The sequence below is a fragment of the Phalacrocorax aristotelis genome, chromosome W (genome assembly GCF_949628215.1).
Source record: "Phalacrocorax aristotelis chromosome W, bGulAri2.1, whole genome shotgun sequence".
NCBI classification, from domain to species: Eukaryota; Metazoa; Chordata; class Aves; order Suliformes; family Phalacrocoracidae; genus Phalacrocorax; species Phalacrocorax aristotelis.
This window is the reverse complement of record NC_134310.1, coordinates 25,686,937-25,707,385: the sequence shown is the minus strand read 5'-3', so window position 1 is coordinate 25,707,385 and position 20,449 is coordinate 25,686,937. Positions and strand designations below refer to the sequence as shown.

Here is a 20,449-nt window from a genome sequence, read left to right as displayed (position 1 = left end):
GGTAGTTGCAGAGTGTGATAAGGTCTCCCCTCAGCCTCCTCTTCTCCAGGCTAAACAACCCCAGTTCCCTCAGCTGCTCCTCATAAGACCTGTTCTCCAGACCCTTCACCAGCTTCATTGCCCTTCTTTAGACAGACTCCAGCACCTCAATGTCCTCCTTGTAGTGAGGGGCCCAAAAATGAACACGGTATTTGAGGTGCGGCCTCACCAGTGCTGAGTATGGGGGATGATCACTCCCCTACACCTGCTGGCCACACTATTCCTGATACAAGCCAGGATGCTGTTGGCCGCCTTGGCCACCTGGGCACACTGCTGGCTCATGTTCAGCTGGCTGTCAACCACCACTCCCAGGTAATGATTCATTGTGCAAGAGAAGCTTTGCTCTATGTTGCCTGCTTATTAGAGTAGTAATGTGTTAAATGGATAGTTTTGGAAACATCCTTAAGTATCTAAGCTATTTATAATTCTGATAGCTGTCTATTTGTATATCCTGCTCTTTAATCTGCAAAGTAACTGCTTATCTTCTGGTTGATTAAGTATTTCATGTAGTATGTGAGAGGAAATAGTGATTGCTGGAAGGTAATTTCTTAGGGTGCAAGGATGGAAGCAAATCTCAGCAGAAAACATTAAGTCCCAAATTGTTTTGAATGTTATGTTCAAGAAGGTAACTACCATGCCTTTCTTTCAAACTGTGTAGTATAAGGATTAACCTACACTAGGATCTGGAGATAGTGAATTCTTTCCTGAAAGTATTTTCTAAAAGGTGATCATCTGCATACAGAGGACCTACTGTAATGATACTAAGTTCTCTGGGAGTGAAATTTTACCTTGTGAAACCAAGATAATGTGGTGCAGAGTCTCCCCCGCCCGAATATATTAGAATTTGTCTTAAAAATGCATTCATAGTCTAGTAATTAAAAAAATGAAGCGTCTGTTGACCTTACAAACAAGCATGAAATAACTGTACATTTTTTCGTATTTCCCTCGTGCCAACTTCATTTGTGATAGTCTATCTGTAATAAGAATCTAGAGCATAGTAAATTGGAATTCACTCAAACTGAGGGCATGTGTGTGGGTTTTTTGTTTGTGGGTTTGTTTTTGTTTTTTTCATAATTTAATGTTTGTATTCTTCCCTCCCCCTCCAACTGTGTATTTGATTTATGAACTGCATTCACTTTTTTGTTTCTTAGTTATCTTTCTCCTGGGTTTTTATCACTTAAAATGTTAAATAGATATTTTTTTTTTTTAATGCTGTAGATAGTCTTATCTCTTTTGGGGAAGTGTCAGAGACTTTTAAGATACTGCAGTCTATTTTCAGTGCTTCTGTTGTGTTTTAAAACGCTGGGTGGAAAAAGGTTCATGAAAGATAACTTATATGTGTTTTTACATTTATTCTGCTGTGTGATTAGAATACAAGTTGGACAGTGCTTTTTAAGTATACGTGTATATATTTATATCCATATATCTTGAAATAAGAGGGGAAAACATACATTTTAAGATCCAAAACCCAGAAATGGCGCTCTGCTAAGATCGTAGATTTTCTGGTATCGCTCCTGATTATTGCGTATGAACTGAGTCTTGCATGCTGAAATTATAGCCAGTAGTGAAGCTGAGTTTTGTGAGATTTAACATACATTGCTGAGGAGTGTCCTCCTCTTCCCTTCCCCTTGAGTTGTTCATCCGGAGAAGAAACGCGCCCTCCCCCCCCCCCCCCCCCCCCCAAAAAAAAAAAAACCAAACAAAAACCCAAACAACCCCAATCCCCAATACAAAACAAAAAACCCCACCCAAAACACAAAACACAAATCAAAAACAGTTTAGCTACTTAATGGCAAGTGCCTAAGCATACAAAGTACCTGGAAGTTGATGCCCTCTCCTGTCAATTGCTTAGCTTCCAGGAAACTGAATTTCTGTATAACCAAATTATCCATTAACAGTGTGAAGGATAGTAGTCAAGTATGTTTAAGCACTTCTTACTGATTTTATTTTTTTTAATGGAATAAATGTGTCAAAACATGTTCTTGTAATACGGGCTAAATAATTTAGGTGTGTGTTATCTGTAATTATGCATCTTTTGTTTGCCCTACTTCATACTTTGTATAACTGTTTTTTTTTTTTAGTTGCTTTCAGAAAGTAACTGCAGAGAACACTTGTTTATTCTGTTCGTACCTAATTGCGTTAATGTAGCTGCTAAATGATCAGCTTTGTATGTGCGCTCCTAGTCATTGTGTTCGTGAATTCATAAGTTCATGTTTTTCTCTTATTTTTTCCTTAGTTTGAATGATGGATTCAGCTAAACTATGCTTAAAACAAATCTAAATATCCTTTTTTCCTTTGTTATGGTAGATGAAGAAAATGGAAAGAGGAGAATAGTGTAGCAGTAACTGAATTTTTTTTCCTGTTCCTCGTATAACAACTATTTTGCTTTCACAAGATCTACGGATGCAGTAGAACTGACTAACAAATATCTCAAATAGTCTTTTTGACCCTATTAAAACTTGATTAATGGAAGATTTGTAATGAATTTTGCCGCTTTAAGCGATCATTTCGATAGCAGTGAGCAATTAGTAATAGCACCTGTATTAAGAGAGTTGTGTGATGATGCTTCTTGACTTTGTGTGGAATGTGTAATGAAATGAGAGTAGTGTCCATTACGATGTCCCATCTGGCTTCTTCCTCCAGTAGGTCTAGTCAAAGTGATAGATGAACTTGGATTATAATATGATATATTACTACTGATTTAAGCATGGGCTGTAGGATATGTTCTTTCAGAGTCCGAAGCATTGGATAGCAGTACTAACTCCACCTTCTTTTTTGCAATAGCTAAACAAAACTTCGTATAGCCAGTTAGACCCTGATCTTTAATGTTGTAGAGCTATTGGAAAAAAAGGAACAGTAACAGAGGACCAGAAAGAGTATAAAGAAAACATTTTCTTCTGTGTTTTTTAAATTTTATTTTTATTCACAACTTTTTTTGAAATGCAGCATGATTTTCACAAGTGTAGTAGGTGGAGTAAAATATAAGTTGATTGTTCTCATACTTGGCTTTGTAGCCACAAAAATACTTGTTCTGTCAGATATTGTCTGCAAAGGATGATTTTGTGCATTCAACAGTGCAAATCTATCTAGTTCTGAAAAGTTCTGGTTGTTCATAAGTCTTCTGAAATGAGTTTATAACTCAAATATAATATGGGTTCTTTTTCATACAGTAACCCACCGATCAGGGCTTTGAGTTGGAATTGGTTCTTGGTGTTAATTAGGCAGCATGTGATTTTAATTAAAAAAAAAAAGTATGTGATAATGAAAAAACTAGGAGTAAGCTGTAGCCTTAGTTCGACTTAATTTCTATGTTATGTTGCGGGAAAACCTTAAATTAGGGGAAGAAGTACCAGAGCAAAAGATCTTTCTTCTAAAGATGTGTGAAATGCTTATTTTCCTACTCCTCCTCTCCAACCCTTAACTTTTGGTCTCTAGCTCAACAGTGAGCACTTGTAGCATGTATGCCAGGGTAGTAAATTTTTTTATTGAAGAGAAAAATCTAAAATTTTTTACTTGGTAACAAGGAGGTGGTTAATGTTCACGGGAAATACATTGCAATTGCCAATGGAGTTAAATTGATGTCTTTCTTTTGAACTTGTATAACAACATCTTATTTGTTAGTAGGGGAGAGAATGGAGGATGGAGGGGTGTTCCAGTCGTCTTTTCCAATCCTTGGATAATCATCTTTCATGTAATGATCTGTGCAATTGTTCATATAACCATACAGTTACTGTATTCTTTTTCTTGCTACCTGGGATATAGTGGAAGGGTCAGTGATTGAAGTACTAATGGAGGGTACTGCAGAATTCAAGACTTGCTAGAGGTAGTCACAGACTTGGACACATAACCTGGAGGAGTTGGCATGTTCAGCAGTCCACTGTCTATCTGTAAGGATGCCACTTCAATCTCAAATGGAACTGAAAGTTTAACCTTCTGTGGAAGACTGCAAGATGAGCGAGAGGGAAGTTACTTAGCTCTTCCTAGTTAAGAGCCCATAAAGCTGTTTCACTCTTTACATCATAGAGCAGCAGTTCCTAAATGGGGTGTGTATGAAGGGAGTTGCTGGCCAGATATAAACTTGACTGAATAAGATACTTACATTAATATTTTTAGTCATTAAAAAATAATTTGGCTGTAGGTGGGAAAGCAGTAGGAAAATTTTAGGTTGGGTATTAGGAAAAGGTTCTTCACCCAGAGGGTGGAGCACTGGAACAGGCTCCCCAGGGAGGTAGTCACGGCACCAAGCCTGACGATATTCAAGAAGCACTTGGACAGTGCCCTCGGACACATGGTGTGAATTTGGGGTTGTCCTATGCAAGGACAGGAGTTGGACTTGATGATCCTTGTAGGTCCCTTCCAACTCAGGATGTCCTATGATTCTATGAAAATTCCAGAAGGAAAGTTCCAGAGCCACCACTGTAAGAGACAGTAATCCAGTTTGTCACAAAAAATATCAAATTTTTTATTCCCAAGCAAGCCAGGAAAGGAGCAGTACAGTCGTCAACCCTGGCATCCTTCAGTTTCTAGCTGTGCTGGCCATGGCACTGTGGGAAGCTGATACCAGCGGTGTTTTGGAAAAGGCAGCTGAGATCTGTTAAACAGTCCTATTAGTATGAAGGTTTTAGAGTTATGAGATGATAATCAGTTTTACCTCTTTTATATTTTGGTACACTGCTTTTTCTGTTTGCATTACTTTGAGATTTGGCAGAGGACAAAAATGAGTAATTGTAGATTGGTGGTTGTGGTGGTAAGTTATATATTGCCAGTTGTGTCTCCTGTGTTTAATTCTAATGTAAAACAAAGTTAATGTGTAGATTTGAAACCGTCTTAGTTTTTGTGCAAGGTCTCTTATACCTGTCATCTTGAAAACACTTCTTAATTCTTTTTCACAGATCAATGTGGACGGTTTCATAAACTGTTTTGTGTCCTGGTGCTTCTACGGTCCAAGTTCAGAAACTGAGACTCCTATGGTGTGAATTGGCAACAATGGAGTGATTCGGGTAGGTGACTGTCCAGATGAGTTGAAGGAGATAAGGGGAAAGAAATGTTTTGAGTGCACTTACTACTTCAGTTATTCTACAATGTACTAATATCTTCTCTCACCCTCACCTGATAAACTTCTAATTGTTGAATTTGTATTACAATAGCTTGTAGGGAAGATGTGTGAGAACTGTGGATATTTTCTGGAAGGAAGCGCTAGGGTTATTCATTGCAGTGGAATGGGTCTGTCATCCTTGGGTCACAGAACATGGTCTGTGTATCTGTGGTTTTGACAGGTTTGTATGGCTCTGTGTGAGCACTTGCGTATAGGTGTCGTGGTTTAGCCCCAGTCAGCAACCAAGCACCGCGCGGCCGCTCGCTCGCTCCCCCCGGTGGGACGGGGAGAGAATCGGAAAAGTGAGGTAACTCATGGTTTGAGATAAAGACAGTATAATAGTAAAAGCAAAAGCTGCGCGCGAAAGCAAAGCAAAACAAGGAATTCATTCACTACTTCCCATGGGCAGGCAGGTGTTTAGCAGGGCTCCATCACACGTAACAGTTACTTGGGAAGATAAACGCCATCACTCCCAATGTCCCCACTTCCTCCTTCTTCCCCCAGCTTTATATACTGAGCATGACGCCATATGGTATGGAACATCCCTTGGGTCAGTTGGGGTCAGCTGTCCTGGCTGTGCCCCCTCCCAGCTTTTTGTGTACCCGGCAGAGCACAGGGAGCTGAAAAAAGTCCTTGACCAGTGTAAGTGCTACTTAGCAACAACTAAAACATCTCTACATTATCACCACTGTTTCCAGCAAAAATCCAAAACATAGCCCCATATGTTCTTCTACTACAAAGAAATTTAACTCTATCCCAGCTGAAACCAGGACAATAGGCAATTTGGCTTCTATTGCTTCTGGTATAATTTTCTGCATTACTTTTTTACTTTGAATGCTACATAAACGTATGCAAGGCAGTAACCCATTTTATGATAATGTATTCAGGTAGATCTATGCAAAAATAAAAGCAGTTTCAAACAAATACTTCTGCCCTGGGTAAGCTAACTTAAATGCTCTTGTCCTATCCAGCAAAAGGCTAATATGATTGGGATTTTTTTTTTTGCAGTTGGAAGCATGTACTGTTTTGGTTTTGTATGCTTGTCACATTTACGTAAGTTTTAGTTGCTAGTGGTATGTTTCTGAGGGATGCTGAGACTGAAGGGTTTTTTATTTATACTTTTTATCCCCTAATTTAACAGCAGGCACACATAGCTCCTCATAAAGAATTATAGGGACAGTATAACCAGAATGATATGGAGTTTTTTAGTAAGCATATGCTTAATTTTGAAGCGTTGCAAACATCTTTAATAGATCACAGTATGTTTTGATCTTAATATACTGGAGTAATATCTGCAATAGGGTATGTTTGATATTAGTATACTGTCTTAGTCCTAATTAGGACCATTGAGCAAATGAATTTTTCACCCTCCTCTCTATCTCTTGCTCTGATTCAAGAATGTAGGTAGAATATGCTCACAAATATCTGTAAATGTCCATGTAAAATGCTTGACTTCCGAGAGGGGAAATACTTTAAGCATTTAAGACAGTATTTTTTTTTCTATTAATAATATTGTAGAAATCATGTGCTTGGAAACATAAATGCCTTATGAGATTTAAATTAGGAACCATTATGAAAAGATAGTACAAGTCTTCGAACTTATGCTTGAAAATGGGTTTGCGGGGGTATGGTGGGTTGACAGTGGCTGGATGCCAGGTGTCCACCAAGCTGCTATATCACTCCCCCTCCTCAGCTGGACAGCAGGAGAAAATATAATGAAAGGCTTGTGGGTTGAGATAAGGACAGGGAGATCACTCAGCAGTTACCATCATGGGAAAAACAGTCTCAACTCAGGGAAATTAGCTCAATTTATTATCAGTCAAATCAGAGTAGGATAATGAGAAATAAAACCAAATCTTAAAACACCTTCCCCCCCACCCCTCCTTTCTTCCTGGGCTCAACTTCACTCCTGAATTCTCTACCTCCTCCCCACTGAGCAGCGCAGGGAGATGGGGAATGGGGGTTGTGGTCAGTTCATCATGTGTTGTTTCTGCTGTTCCTTCCTCACACTCTTCCCCTGCTCCAGCGTGGGGTCCCTCCCATGGGAGACAGTCCTCCACGAACTTCTCCAATGTGGGCCCTTTCCACGGGGTGCAGCCGTTCAGGAACTGATTGCTCTGGCATGGGTCCCCCACGGGGTCACAAGTCCTGCCAGAAAACCTGCTCCAGTGCAGGTTCTCTGTGGGGTCACAGCCACATCAACCTGCTCAGGCATGGGGTCCTCCACAGGCTGCAGGTGGATATCTGCTCCACTGTGGACCTTCATGGGCTGCAGGGGCACAGCCTGCCTCACCATGGTCTTCACCATAGGCTGCAGGGGAATCTCTGCTCTGGTGCCTGGAGCACCTCCTCCCACTCCTTCTTCACTGACCTTGATGTCTGCAGAGTTGTCTCTCATATTCTCACTCCTCTCTTCCAGCTGCTGTTGCGCAGCAGTTTCCCCCCCCCCCCCCCCCCCCCAATACGTTATCCCAGAGGCGCTACCACTGTCACTGATTGGCTCAGCCTTGGCCAGCAGCAGGTCCATCTTAGAGCTGGCTGGCACTGGCTCTATCAGACATCGGGGAAGCTTCTGGCAGCTTCTCACAGAAGCCACCCCTGTAGCCCCCTCCTCTGCTACCAAAGCCTTGCCACACAAACCCAATGCATGGGGAAACTTTTTTAATAAAACAAGTTAGTAAATATGAAAGACAAGAATATATTGAGCAGCAGAAATTTTTTTTAGAGGAAAATTTTGATTATATTTATTAAAAGTACTTGACATACTGTGTGAGAACTTCAGAATTTAATGTTTCTGTCGATCCTTGGTTACAGAAAATTGGATAAAGTGCCTTTTTTCTCTTTTAAACTTCTGAAATTTCTTTCACGGTTCTCTGACTAGTGAGTGGTACTGTGAAGTAATTGTCACAAAAGATTTTATCATGTGGATAGTGTCGTGGTTTAGCCCCAGTCAGCAACCAAGAACCATGCAGCCGCTCGCTCACTCCCCTCTGGTGGGACGGGGAGAGAATCGGAAGAGTAAAAGTGAGGCAACTCATGGTTTGAGATAAAGACAGTTTAATAGGTAAAGCAAAAGCTGCGTGCGGAAGCAAAGCAAAACAAGGAATTCATTCACTACTTCCCATGGGCAGGCAGGTGTTCAGCCATCTCCAGGAAAGCAGGGCTCCATCACGCGTAGTGGTTACTTGGGAAGACAAACACCATCACTCCAAATGTCCCCCCCTTCCTTCTTCTTCCCCCAGCTTTATATACTGAGCATGATGTCATATGGTATGGAATATCCCATTGGTCAGTTTGGGTCAGCTGTCCTGGCTGTGCCCCCTCCCAGCTTCTTGTGTACCCGGCAGAGCACGGGGAGCTGAAAAAAGTCCTTGACCAGTGTACGCGCTACTTAGCAACAACTAAAACATCTCCACATTATCACCACTGTTTCCAGCAAAAATCCAAAACACAGTCTCATACTAGCTACTATGAAGAAATTTAACTCTATCCCAGCTGAAACCAGGACAGATAGACTGAGACTTTTAATAAGCTTTTATTGTTAAGCTAACAATAACAAAGCAGGGAGATCAAGCAACAGTGCACAGCTTGGGTTTCCTTTATTATGCTATTCATGTTGTTCAATAACATTCCCTAATATGCATGAAAAATAGGCTGATACACCTCTTTGTTGAGAATAATTTTATATTGAATTAGAATCTTGTTTTATAACCCTAGTTTCATTGTGGATCTGCTTGTTTTGGCATCGAAACACTTCTGTTAAGTCTTATTAAGATAACTCAAATGGAGTTGTTAATCAGTAGTTTATTTTTTGTTGCTTTGTAGTAGTTTGCTCTTATGTCTAGTCCCTTGTTCACTTCTAACTATTGGTTCATTGGCAGGCATGATTAACTAGCCTTTATTGGGGGAAGAAAATCTCTACTAGCTAAAAAGAACAGGATTAGGAAGCAAATGTTGGCTTTGCTGCATGCTTGTGGCTGGCTGCAAGCAGATTTTGAATAGTTGGATTGTAAAGCATGTTATGAAGTGTTTACTGTAGGTATCCTAAGAGACCTAGTAAGTGTTTTTGTGACTCTTGGATAGAGGCTTCTTAATACCAATTGAGTGTGTGTTCTCCAGCTTCTCAAAATGTTATAATGAATAGATTTCTGGAAAAGGTGTCATAATTTGTCATGCTGCTAAATCCACAATTAGCACTGCTAAATGTTTAAGTCCAGCATGAAGGCAGTGGATCAATGTGTACTTAAAAGTACTGAAGTACATGGTCAACATACAGACCATAAATGAGTTCTTACTTGTGTATAGCTGCAATATATGAAAGGAACTTTAAGACCAAATGTTAAATGCTAAAATTTGTCCGATTTGTTTTTTAACTCGTTGTAATCCATATTCCGCCTAATAAAGGAATCTGACAAGTCCCCGAAATCTTCACTTGTACAGAGTATTGCAGCTTCTTTTGCAGTGGAGTAATATTGTATATTTGGTCTTCTGACTATGCCTTATTTAAAGATGCAGTTTTGAAGCTGTGTGTAATTAAAGTCAATCAAGGAAAATACTACTTCATTGTCTTGCGTTCAAAGCTTCCACCTGAATAAAGAAAACAACACTGGCTGAAGAGAGGCCCCTGTATCCCATCCCTTCAGTATTCTTGTGGCTCCTTTTATTTCAGTAGTTATTGGACATGTTCCAAGCTGCTTATATAACCTCTGGTCTGCACATTTATTCTGTGAGCCTTCTTGACTTGCTGATTCATTTCTCCTTGTAGCAATAAATGTTGGCCCAAATCTCCCCATTTCTAGTTCTGTTGACAAGTTCTGGCATGAACTGCCTGCTCAAACATCTCAGGTGGTTCAGCTATGAAGGTTAATCCAGTCAGCACAAGATGTGTTTTATCTTGGCAGTGCATGTTGGGAACCTGTTGTTCTGTCAGCCTGGTGTTCCCTGTAGTGCAAAAAAGGCATGGACAAGTTATCTTGATAGGTGAAACAATTCTCAGGCCCAGGGGCATTCAACACTAAAATATTTTAGGCTCCTTTGCTGAATGTTATTTTAGTTTGAGGATTTATGGAAGATAGTAGTTCGCTTGTCACTTTAAATGTGCACACTGCTAATGGAATCAGTCTAAAACAAGATTAGGTTATCAGAGGGTGGCTTGCATGCATGATAAGCTTCCTGGTTGTCACATGTCCAGAATTGGATAGTCTAAGGAAAACAATGTTCATCCTGAATGCATCTAGGCAAATTTGTTTGATTCTATGGAAATGCTAGGTATTAGGAAACTCCCTTTTGCATTGCATAAGCAGTTCTTGGATCTTATTTGTTAATTCAGCAATTAGCAAATAAACACTTCTTACACAGTGCCATAAACATGTGTGGTGGTTTCAGAGGAAAAGTATGCAGAGAATACTTCTAACTTATTTAAATAGCATGGCGCATTCTGACTTCCTCTTCCTCTTTCCTCTCTTCTTTTCCAGCTACATTGTTCAATGGAGATTAGAATTAAGTGCTAATGTATGCAAACTTCCTTTTGACAGTTGTCTTTGAAGGTCTTGGCCAATGCAGTTTGCTGTTTTAAGAATGTCTGTGCCTATTTCTTCATTTAAGATATAGTTTCTATGTTACTCACAGACCTAATTGACTATTTCCTCCTTTTATTTATTTTTATTGATGTTTTTTCTTAATGATGTAATTGTAGTCATTATAATATGAAAGTGTATTTTCCTGCTAATGGAAATAAATTATGAGGCAGAAATGCCTACCTAGTAAAATGCTTTACTTCCAATGATGTCATAAGCAACTGTGGGGAGCTGTAATGGATGTGCCATAGTTTGTTTTTCTGCCAAACTATTTTCTTTCATATAAAGTACAAATTGTACAAGTTTTACAGATTTAATTGTACAAATTTATATGAAGTACAGATTTTTTCCAGTACTGTTAGCATGTCTGGAGGGTCATGCAACAGTGGTGTGGAGAGCTGCACAGACTGATGTATTATAAAACTCCCTATCAACACGAGAGATATTGGCTATCACTGAACAAGAGTGGAAAATGCAGCTGGCTAGTTTGCAGCTAGTTCAGACCAAAGAAGCTTTGTACCTAGAAAGCAGGAAGAATGAATTGCCTTTGATTTCTAGGGAAGGGTAGTATGGGAAGAGTACTATGTATTTATGAACATCCAATTACCATCAAGTTGTCATCATGAAGATTTCACATCCACAAAGATCTTCAGCCATCCAAGACAGATAAACTCTCCTTCTGAGTGATTTTTACACCGTGACAATTGGAAGACTGTAATGTATAAATGGACAAAAGGCAGGTGCACTGTGCTTCCAGAGGTCTGGGTGGTCTTCTGACATTCTTCCTGCTAGTGAGCCAATGAGGACAAAGGCAGATAAGAAGTGAGCTAGCTGGCTAGGTAAGTGGTGCAAAAGGGGTGATTTTTCCTATTATGAAACAGTAGCTTGGTTGTAGGGCAGAGAGAGGTAATGGAGTTTTCTCTGAAGAGAGTAACTTGAAGCGAACATGAATTATAGAGGAGAGGCAAATAGAATAGTAAATAAAGCACATGCAGAAAGACAAAAACTTTATTCTAATACAAAACCAAGATATTGAAATACAGGTCATCAAGGACTGATGCCCAAGGGAAGTGGTTGAGTCGCCATCCCTGGAGGTATTTAAAAGACCCTGTAGATGTGGTGCTTAGGAACATGGTTTAGTGGTGGACTTGGTAGTGTTAGGTTAACGGTTGGACTTGATGATCTTAAAGGTCTTTTCCAACCTAAATGATTCTATGATTCTATAATTCGAAGGATTGTTATAAAGGAAGAAGTGTTAGGTACTTGGGGGGAATATAAAAATCTTATGCTTGGTCTGTTTAATGTCACTGGCCCTTGTTAGGAAGGACAAAGTAAGGGAAAAGGATAGTGCTATTTTGATTAAAATAACTTTACCTGCTTTTGACTTAATTGGGATTCTCTCTGGTAAGCCACAGCATAAATAGCTTGCTATGGACCATCAAATTGCAGTCACATACAGGAAAATTAATTTTTATGTGCAGGTGGTCTCATACTGCTAATGCTCATCAAAAAAGATGATGGATGCAATATTCTTAGAAGTCATTGTAGAAGGATTAGGAGTAACACCTGACATTGAAAAGTGCCAAGTAAGCAATTGCATATTGAAAACCTCTTTGTGTCTGATAAAGTATAAATGACTATGAATGGCTGCTGATGGTCCTTCATTACTTTTCCCTACTTTTCTTATTGCTAAAATACAGACTTCAAATAAGTATTCCAGGCTTATTCTGTATATCTATTCATGGTTATAAATGTCTTCATACTTATTTAGGAGCTGAAACACCTCCCTTCTCTGTAGAAAGCTACCTTTGTGCTTTTAGCTGTGATTTGAGCTAATTGGAGCATGAGGTGGGGGAGGGGAAGAGCCACCTTTGAGATGTCAAGGAAATTGCTTGACTACTGCCTTCTGTTTTTGCTCGTAGCACATACCAAGTGTGATGGTTTTGGCTGAGAAGGGGTTAATTCTCCTCACCGTGCAGGGTCGGCTACCTTTCCAGCTTCCCGTGCTCTGCCACGTGGTGGGGGACTGGGAGGGGCAGGACCACGGTGGGGGCAGCTGACCCCGACTGGCCAATGGCATGTTCATTCCGTACCATGTGACACCATGACCAGTATATTGAGGGGGGGCAGGTTGCGGCTCGGAAGCGGCGCGGCATCGGGGCGGCGTGCAGTTTGCTTTGGCGGTAATTCCCCTCCCCCGGGGTTTTGTGCCTCTCGTTGTTCTCCTTTACATTGCATTTCTGTTGTTGTTTCTTTTAATTTTCATTATTAAACCGTTCTTATCCCAACCCACGAGCGTTACCCTTCTGATTCTCTCCCCCATCTACCGGTGGGGGAGTGAGTGAGCGACTGTGTGGGGCTGAGCTGCCGACTCAGATCCCAATGGATGAGATAAACAAAATAGCAGCCATGTCTCCACCAACTATCAAGAGGAAACACAAGCTTTCTTGGGTGTTGTGGGTTTCTGGGGAATGCGTATTCCAGATTACAGTCTGATCGTAAGCCCTCTCTATCAAGGGACCCAGAAGATGAATGATTTCACATGGGGCCCTGAGCAACAACAGGCCTTTGAACAGATTAAACAGGAGATAGTTCATGCAGTAGCTCTTGGGCCAGTCTGGGCAGGACAAGATGTAAAGAACGTGTTCTACACTGCAGCCGGGGAGAATGGCCCTACCTGGAGCCTCTGGCAGAAAGCACCAGGGAAGAGCTGAGGTCGACCCCTAGGGTTTTGGAGTTGGGGATACAGAGGGCCTGAAGCCTGCTATACTCCAGTTAAAAAAGAGGTATTGGCAGCATATGAAGGGTTCCGAGCTGCTTCAGAAGTGGTTGGTACTGAAGCACAGCTGCTCCTGGCACCCTGACTGCCAGTGCTGAGCTGGATGTTCAAAGGAAAAATCCCCTCCACACACCATGCAACTGATGCTACATGGAGTAAATGGGTTGCACTGATTTCCCAGCTGGTTCTAGTAGGAAACCCCAGTCGCCCAGGAATCTTGGAAGTGATCATGGACTGGCCAGAAGGCAAAGATTATGGAATATCACCAGAGGAGGGGGAGAAACATGCTGAAGAAGCCCCACTGTATAACAAACTGCCAGAAAATGAGAAGCAGTATGCCCTGTTCCCTGATGGGTCCTGTCACCTTGTGGGAAAGCACTGGAGATGGAAGGCTGCTGTATGGAGTCCTATACGACAAGTAGCAGAAACTGCTGAAGGAGAAGGTGAATCGAGCCAGTTTGCAGGGGTAAAGGCCATCCAGCTGGCCTTAGACATTGCTGAACAGGAAAAGTGGCCAGTGCTCTGCCTCTGTACTGACTCCTGGATGGTGGCAAATGCCCTGTGGGGCTGGCTGCAGCAGTGGAAGCAAAGCAACTGGCAGCGCTGAGGCAAACTCATCTGGGCCATCACATTGTGGCAAGATATTGCTGCCCGGGTAGAGAACCTGGTTGTAAAGGTACGTCATGTGGATGCTCACGTCCCCAAGAGTCGGGCCACTGAAGAACATCAGAACAACCAGCAGGTGGATCAGGCTGCCAAGATTGAAGTGGCTGAGGTGGATCTGGACTGGCAACATAAGGGTGAACTATTTCTAGCTCGGTGGGCCCATGACACCTCAGGCCATCAAGGGAGAGATGCAACATACAGATGGGCTTGTGATCGAGGGGTGGACTTGACCATGGACGCTATTGTACAGGCTATCCATGAATGTGAAATGCGCTGCAATCAAGCAAGCAAAGTGGGTAAAGCCTCTGTGGTATGGGGGACGATGGCTGAAATATAAATATGGGGAGGCCTGCTAAATTGACTATATCACACTCCCGCAAACCCGCCAAGGCAAGTGCCATGTGCTTACAATGGTGGAAGCAACCACTGGCTTGCTGGAAAGATATCCTGTGCCCCATGCCTCTTCCCAGAACACACTCCTGGGCCTGGAAAAACAAGTCCTGTGGTGACATGGCACCCCGGAGAGAATTGAGTCAGACAACGGGACTCATTTCTGCAATAACCTCATAGAATCTTGGGCCAAAGAGCACGGCATTGAGTGGGTGTATCGCATTCCCTATCACGCACCAGCTTCTGGGAAAATTGAACGGTACAATGGACTATTAAAAACTACACTGAGAGCAATGGGGGGGGGGTGGGATATTCAAGCACTGGGATACACATTTAGCAAAGGCCACGTGGTTAGTCAACATTAGGGGATGTGCCAATCGAGCTGGCCCTGCCCCATCAGAACCCTTACGTACCGTGAAAGGGGTTAAAGTCCCTGTACTGCATGTAAAAAAATACGTTGGGTAAAACAGTCTGTTATCCCTGCCTCCGGCAAAGGCAAACCCATTCGTGGCATTGTTTTTGCTCGAGGACCTGGGTGCACTTGGTGGGTGATGCGGGAGGATGGTGGAGTCCGGCGTGTACCTTGAGGGGATTTGATTTTGGGTGAAAAGAGCCAATGAACTGAATAATATGCTGTTAATTGCTATATAATGTTGTATGTTATCACTACTATGGTTGCTATATGCCATATCAATGGTATCATGGTGGGAATCTCCCAAGTTAATAATAGAAAATGAACTTTCAGTTGAACCAAGCAAAGTGCAGCAGTGATAGAACAAGGACTGACGGTGCAGCGGTGATGGAACGAGGACTGACTTCAGCTTGCAACAATCCAACACCACACACCATCTCTCTGAAAGACTCTCACAATAGATGAAACCCAAAGTCATGGACTAAATGAACTCAGTGGATGTTTCATGGACATTTTACAGCGGTGGTCTATAGACTAGGGGAATGATAAATGAAATCTGTATATTCTATTATAGGATGAGAAGGCGGGTAGGGGTTATCAAAATTTTATTGGGTAGTATGGGACCTGAGCATGATGTAAATGATATGGAATAAGGGGTGGCTACTGTCATGGTTTTAGCTGGGATAGAGTTAATTGTCTTCACTTTAGCTGGCATAGTGCTGTACTTTGGACTTAGTATGAAAACAATTTTGATAACACACAGATGTTTTGGCTGTTGCTGGGTAGTGCTTGTACTAGTCAAGGACTTTTCCAGATTCCCATGCTCTGCCGGGTGCACAAGAATCCGGGATGGGAGGGGCCACAGCTAAGATTGCGGATTCAAACTGGCCAAAGGGAGATTCCATATCATGTAACGTCATGCCCAGTATGTCAACTGGAAGGGGCTGGCCGGGGGAGGGAAGCAGCAATAGCAGCTTCGGGACGGGCAGTGTCGGTCAGCAGGTGGTGAGTGGCTGTATCGTTTGTGGTTTTGGTTTTTTTTTCTTTTCCATTTTATTATATTATCATTTTTGTCATTATCATAGTCGTTATTATAGTTATTATTTTATTGTAATTATTAAACTGTGCTTATCTCAACCCACAAGCTCTTTTGCTCTTCCAAATTATCTTCCCCGTCCCACAAGGGTGGGGGGAGTGAGCGAGCGGCTGCATGATGTTTAGTTGCCAACTGAGGCTGAACCACGACAGTGATAAGAACGGTTGCTGGTAGTGATTGAGATCAAGTTTTGGTTTTATATTCACTGAATTTAAGTAGGCAATCCCCAGAGGTGTGTTTATCATCCGGAGCTTTCCTGTGAGATGGAAGGGATACTGTAGTGTTAGAAAGACAAGGGAAGTAACTTGGGGTGGGCAAGAGGAACAAGCAAAAGTGGATTGTTAACCACCAGTGTAAGAAATTGTGATGGAATGGATGAGGACGCAAAAGAGAATACTTTTTCAGGGCTCTCCTCTTTAATGAGGATGCTATCATTGGAAGGATTGCCTGTAAAGTATTATTAGCTGTCTGAGAAACCATGGACTGATAGAAGGCATGTTAGCAAACCAACCAAGTTTTAACTTTCCCTTTTTAATATGGCTTTCTTTACTTTCCTTTTTAGTCCCATTCCTCTCAGAGGAATTGCTTGCAGAGGAAAGGCTCCTCTTTTACATTTTCCTCCTTTTGAAGCATGTCAAGCTCTAGTTTTATTTTAAATGTGCATTTAAAGCAAACAATAACTGATTGAGTGGAGATAGAGATGTGGTTTCTGTAAGGAGTGATCACCCAGGCATTTCAATATCTAGCAAGATTTAAGTTTAAGACTCGTTAGTCTTAAACTAGTGGATGTTAGATAAATTGGTTAAGCTCTGTCTTAGTGTTTGCTATTTTTGGTTTAGATACTAGCCTGCCAGGTCTAGTTGAAGCTGTTGACAATGTTTCCCTTTAACTGGAGTTCTAATAGCACTACTGATATCTAACTGCTAGTATTTATTCTGGTCTCTATTTTTATAGATCATTCTGTTAGCATTTATTCTCAGCCCAGTCTCTCATTGGTGTGAACATCAGACTACTGTTACCTTCAAATATGGTTTGTGGTTGGTTTTTTTTTTGTCGCAATGTCTTATTGCTAGACAGAATATTGCATAGAGATGTTATTTAATACAGTTTAATAAATGTCCATTTTTCTCTCTAGGAAGTTAAAATTAAGTAATCGGGTAAACAGGTGATTTGCTTTATTGCTATGAAAGCTTTAAATACAGACTTAATTTTTTTTTTTGGCCAGCTCTTATATTGGCTTGTTGGAGAAGATCTGGAAGATCCAGAAGAATTGATTTTGAGATTAAACAGGTGTTAGGATGTTTTTAGAGCTCACTTCCTGATTCCTCCTTCACTTAGAAGTGAGAATGGAGCTGTATGTATAAACCCAAAAAACTAATCATTTGTCTGTTAGATCTAATAATCCATTTCATATATTACTGGAAGATACTGTGAACTGGAATGGACAACCACTGTAAAATGGTTTTTGGAAGATGCATGAATATAATCTTCAAAATACAGTTTGGTAGCACTTTGGTCAATATGTGAAGGGCATGTTCTTCCAGGCAGTGTATTTCTCCAAGATGATCCAAGAATGAGAAATTGAGAATGAGGAGAGACCTACTGGTGATTTGCAGACTATGCATAAACAGCAGTTTCTGCATGTTACACTTACGCTGTGTTAGTTTAGATCAAATTTGATAAAAAGCCATTAAGAATTGAGGCAAAACAACCCTCACTAGAACCTCATTATCAGAGGGAACACAGCAAACGTATCCTGTTGTTTTCCAGACACTGCCATCTTCTAGCCAGGGTTTTAAATAACAATTGTGTTCTTAGCTTTTGAATCTGGAAAAAAAAAAAAAATCTCTGCATTGGTTACGTCTAAGCTTAATCTGCAGAGTGGTTTAGTGTTGTGGGTTTTTGGTTTGTTTTGTTTTTTTGTTGTTGTTTTGGTATTTTTTGTGGGTTTTTTTTTTTGTTTTTTTAACAGAAAAAAACAGGACCATTTTCCAATCAGTTGAATTCAGTATATTAATTTCCTTAAACTTTCTTGTGAGCTGGGGGTTAATTACCTTGCAGCTTTGTGATTTCAAATGATAGTAATCTTTATTACCTTAATGAACTGTTTGCCTTTTTAGTTCAGGTGGCTCATGGTCCTGGATTGTTTTTGTGTGATAGAAGAGGATTGTAATCCTGTTACAGAGTAAAAATCCAAGGGGATTGTATAGCTCCATTCCATCCATAAAACAAATTGTTTCTAGAACAGTATTTGCAGAATGCAAATTAGCTTTGCAATAGGGGTTTGGGTAGCTTTAAATTATATGGTAAAAAGTGACAATCTGCTCTCTTAATCATCATTGATTCTCAGGCAGGTAGTAAAGAGATCTGACAGCAAGCCAAGGCTCAATGTTTATAAATTGGCTCAAACCATGAGATTAAGCAGCAGCATTAGTCTTTTCAAGAGTAATGTGATAATGTCATGGAGAAATGGAGCATACCTCAGTGGCAGATAGCACATGCCTGTGTGAAGTGTAATAGAGTAAAAATATATTTTGCTATGATGTTGTATATAGTCACAATCAGTAGCTGCTGCTGTTAGTTATGAATTTAATATTGGTTCAAACAGGAAATTTCAACTTTCAGTAAAACACCTGTTTGGTTGTTCACAGCCTACTAAAAAAGTTTTAATACAGGACACTTGCCTCGAGGGTATATCCCTACTTCAAATCAGTGCATTTATAAAAATACATCTCTCTGCTTTGTTCCTGCTCTACTATCTAATTCCTGTTTTGAATATAAAAGTTTATGATTCCTACTGGTTTATTTCTTTGTTACTGTTTATAGAGAACACTGACATTCAAAAATTGATCTTCATAATGGGCATATGGGGTGAGTTAATATACTGTTTTTACAGTGAATTGATGTGCACAATAATTGACACTTGAAGCTATTAAAAAGTATGACTTTTTTCTTTAAACCCACCCAAACAAACGATAACAGGCTAGTATTTTTGTATCATTTTGCATGTTCAGAGCACAGCAGAGGTTATTTTCATTTGTAGCTATGAATGTTCAGCAATTTTGCAAGTAAGTTGTCAGATTGCTAATTGTATCTGTAATCAAACTGGTCAATGATGTCTCCTTGTTCAACTTTGCAAAGCAGTGAGGACCAATAAACACAGAAGGAAATAAAAGGTTCATAATAGCAATTGTTAATTGGAAAGTTATGCCTGTACATGTGTGTGTGGAAAATTACATCTAAAAATAGATTTCAGTGTTGCTTAACTAGCACTGCTCACCTCTGCCCTGGAAGGAAAGATAACTCGAGAATTTACATACCCTAACAATGGCTTGGCTGGTAGAGTGAGATCTATAGTTAAGTATACAATCATAGCAGAAACTAACTGCAAACAGTTGCTATTCCTTAACAATTTTAATTGAAATATTTATTGTGCTATAAAATTGTGTTTCTGAAATATGGGAAATGTAAAAGATTCATCAAGTTCCTAATACCTATTTTCTAACCTAATTTCAGGCAACTACTAGGTGGTTATTGGTTCTAACAATTGAGTCCAGTATATTTTATGCTTAATTTGATAAATATAAACCCTCAGATGGTTAGCAGCTCAAACTGTGGTGCAGAATCTCTTGGACAAGTCCGTAGCAATAAAAGGCCACAGGCACAAGACACATCCATGCATTTAGAATGCCACAAATGTTCAGAGTGTAAAATTTGTACTGACCTGAATGTTTGCCAGTCTCATTTAGGTTCTCTCATTCATTAACTTTTCTCACAAATATGAGACTTCACAGAATAATTAGTCTTCACCACCACTGAACCCCTAGAGGAAAACTTGTCTGCGTAGTCATCATTGCCTTCAGGATATAGGCAGGTAAATAAGATAACATTTTTCTTTGTCACATTTTGTGTAGTTATTGTGGATTTTTTCTTACCTATTACTGTCACAGTTAATGTATATGAATTGGTAAAGACTATTTCTGTGTAGTTTAAACCTATGTATTTTTGAGTTTACTACAGATGCTATAGCATCTCCAATGCTTAGGTGTGATCCTCAAATAAACTTGAAACATAAGGTGTGAAATAAATGCCAAAAGGGATTCATGGAGCAAAAAAATATGATCAGAAATCTGATAGTTTATAATTAGCAGGCATATCTATTTCACCTAGGTATTTTTTAACAATGAATTTTTTGGGGTGGTAGATTAAGTCTTTACAAACAGAACACAGCTATTTTCCCTTATGCACTCAAACTTTTGAGCCTTTAATGATTACAAAGAAAAGCTACTGATTATAGAGTGATGTTTTTCCCTTCCTACTTCTTCATGAAGTAAAAAACCCAACTGTATCAAGACCCTAATTTTTCCTCTGGCTGCAAACACTGAACCTGAGGTAA

At 40.4% G+C, this 20,449-nt stretch overlaps 1 protein-coding gene across 13 annotated transcripts in view; it reads left to right on the top strand.

Annotated features, from left to right (window-relative positions):
- The window catches only part of LOC142049445 (erbin-like), a 159,059-nt gene that overhangs the window by 15,236 nt on the left and 123,374 nt on the right, over positions 1 to 20,449 (top strand). For 12 of the 13 annotated variants that reach the window (XM_075077170.1, XM_075077174.1, XM_075077173.1 and 9 more), the window contains one exon: positions 4,932 to 5,039. The gene's annotated coding sequence lies outside the window, so the exon portion shown is untranslated. Of the gene's footprint in view, positions 1 to 4,931; positions 5,040 to 18,879; positions 18,925 to 19,838; positions 19,928 to 20,449 lie in introns of all 13 variants that reach the window. The other variant, XM_075077169.1, reaches the window with a different exon arrangement.